Source organism: Aptenodytes forsteri, unplaced genomic scaffold (assembly GCF_000699145.1).
Source record: "Aptenodytes forsteri isolate BGI_AS27 unplaced genomic scaffold, ASM69914v1 Scaffold193, whole genome shotgun sequence".
In the NCBI taxonomy this organism is placed as follows: Eukaryota; Metazoa; Chordata; class Aves; order Sphenisciformes; family Spheniscidae; genus Aptenodytes; species Aptenodytes forsteri.
The window spans coordinates 16,623,390-16,626,542 of record NW_008795405.1 but is presented as its reverse complement, the minus strand read 5'-3'; positions in this window follow the sequence as shown (position 1 = coordinate 16,626,542).

Sequence of the window (3,153 nt, the reverse complement as noted above, 5' to 3'; positions counted from 1 at the left end):
GGACCCACGCCACCAACAAAAACAACAAAAAAAAAACAAAAAAAATACCCCCCCCTCCCCCCCCCAGCCACTGCGGTGCCATTGTGGTAAAGGCCAAACACAGGAGCCCTCCCGGCCGCACTGGGATAGCATGCCGAGGGCAGGCAGTAAAAGGAAGAGTGCAGGCTAATGCAATGCCAAAAAAGTGTGAAAAAAAACCAGGAAACCTCACGTAGCTGTGTAACTGCAGTCACACCGGTGGGACCGACAAGCTTCTCCTGAGCAGCACGGCTTATGGTCCAGACAAGGACTAACCAAATCCTAGTCTAAAGGTTTGAAGTCTGACTTAACACAAGCTGTAAAAGGATATTGGACATTAGGGATATGTCATCTGGGAAATGTCTAAATATAGCTTTACGTGAAAATGAACACGGGGTGCTGACAATGACTGCCATGAACGTGCGACCTTAGGATAAGGATAAAAAATTAATCAATTAAAAATGTATAATAGGACATAGCAGCCACCGAGGAAGTGCACTGCACAGTGCAAAGGGCTGATTGAGTACCAGGGAGGAGTAGCTGTAGCTCAGTTTCCACCTTTATTTGCTGTGCCACATGGGCCCTGGTACTGGCATTACAACTATATACCCTATATATATATATATATATACACACTATATAATACTGTATTACAACTATATATATATACACACACCCTATACTATATATATATACACACTATATAATACTATATTACAACTATATATATATACTATATATCCCACCCCATACCAAGAGCTGGGATGAACCCTGTGCTGTCTAGAGCTGCGTGAAAGAGCTGTAGTCCCTGTAATGCAGTGGCAGACAACAGGAAAAAGAGGTTCCCTAGTTGGATTATGGCCACTGGATAAATGGTCAACAGTGGAGGAGGACCGTTGATGGGTCCCATCTCTGGAGCACGGCTAGTTCTGGAGGGTCTGTTGTGGTTAATGGGGGTGTGAGAGATCTTTAGAGATCACCGGTTGTGGGGGAGTGGGGTGAGGTATCGCCCCACTTCCCCTGGTGCTCCCCATGTATGGGGAGTTGTTGCTGCTTGACCACAGCCCTCCCGATATTTACAGTTACATCGGCAGCTCGCACGGCCCTGCAAAGAGAAGAACAGTCACATCAGGGGAAAGGATGGGTTAAAAAGGAGGAGGAAATGGCAAGATGATCTCAAGAGAAACCTGGAGCAACAGAAAAACACAGAAGCTGTAACGTGCAGGGAAGGTGGAAAGGAGGAGGAAAGCCAGCTAGCTAAGGCAGCGGAGCGGCTGTGGGGAGGCAAGGGAGGCAGAGTGGCTGAAGAATATGGAAGTCACAGACCGTGATATCATCTACACTTTATGCAGAGATAACAGCAGATCTGAGTATAATTAACATAAAAGTCAATACTGCCCTTTACATGATAGGAACATAGATCTGCAGAAAAACAGGCTTCATTATTTTTCCTGCTTACAGAATGACCTACTATCAGGGAAAGCCACTCTTTGGATGGCTCTTGTAAGGTACTGGAAGTGACAACTGTCCATTTTGGCAAAAAGGGAAAAGGTTATTTTAAATAGGCCGGAGCAGGTGTTGTTTTCTTTTGTTCCTCCAGAGGAAAAGAGCACACAAATGGAGAGCGAGAGGGAAGAGCCGCAGAGACAGAAAACACAGCGGCTGTTGTGGTGCTGACTCTTCCTCTCCATCTCATTGTGAAAGAAAGGGCACAGCGCACACTCTTATCATTTCCTCTGAGATTATTTGTACCAGCATTCGGCTGTTCAGGGCACTACTCAGCCTTTCTGAGCACCCTCGCAGTACTCTAACAAAAACGCGATCTTGGCTGCCTAATCCAGACTTTGAAATAGGGGCACAAGCAGACAGGAGAGAAGAGGAAACAGGGAGAGGGAAGAAAGAAAATAAGTAGAAGCCCAACCGGGTGGAAATGAAGATTTCAGTCTGATTCTTTCCTTCAATTTCCCTGACTACATAATTTTTCCGAGATCAAGTAGAAGACCCCCATTTTAGTAACTTAGTGATTTCTGGGATTCGAGAAGAGCCTGGGCAGGGCAGCCCTGATGGTAACAGTTTCCCCAGAAGCCTGTCCTCCTCACCTAGTGCCCACTGCAGAGCCCAAATGGGCAGAAACCCCACTCACTCATCATTTTATCCTTTATTAATGACCTTCTAATTTGCCACGTGAATTTAACAGACACCTGAGCCTGTGACAATAGGCCTTTTCCTCCAATCAATTCCATGCATTTTTAATACTTTCATTACTTTTATTTTTAAAAAAAATCTTGTGTGAGGGACTGAGTTCAACCCCGTGTAACCCCAAATACTTTAAAGGTGTTTATTTCCACATTTTCACCCTGCTTTATTAAACCAAAATCAGTCCTGCTTTAATTTAGTGTAGCGGACTGTCACAACTGCTGCACTTCAGGAGCTCCTGCACATCCTCAGCTCCCGTCCCCACTGTAGGGATGCCGGGGAGGGTGGGTACAGCGCTGCTGGGAAGCTGATTCAGCTGTCACACTCTAATCCACTGCAGCGTGCAAGCTCCCAGAGAGTGGTCACCTCTTGTAGGACAAGCTCTCCTTGTGCCGGGCTGGGCTGCGGCAGAGCCCCCATGGCTGGTGCTGGGAAGGGAGCAAGCACCACACGTATCCTGCTTCCGTGCTTTCGCAGGGGCTCGGGCAGGGACCCCGCAGAGTTATTGCTCTGGCTGGCACCACGGCCATCCCCAGCCACTGTTCTCCCCCATAAGTGGAGGGATGAGCACCATGCTCAGTGCATGAGCAAACACCTACCCCTATATCGCCAGGGAAGGGATTGCAGGGCCCCAGGGAAAAAAGCAGGCTGCTGCTGCCAGCTGCCCCGGACAGAAAGCAGGCAGGCAGACCCTCCCTCTGCCAGCACGGCAGCAGCGTCCCCTCTGCAGCGCAGCTCCCCTCTGTGTCCCGCAGCACAGTGGTCCAGGCACTAACGCAGGAGAGAAACCAGCCCCGTCTCTCCCAGCCCCTGGAGAGGATCTGAGCCACTGGGCTGCTTGCAAGGCTGTTATGGCTGTGCCGGAGCAGAGCCTTGGCCCAGCACAAGGGGGGACGGGAGAGACATTGCAGAGCCAGGGGGTCCCCTCACCTTGATTTG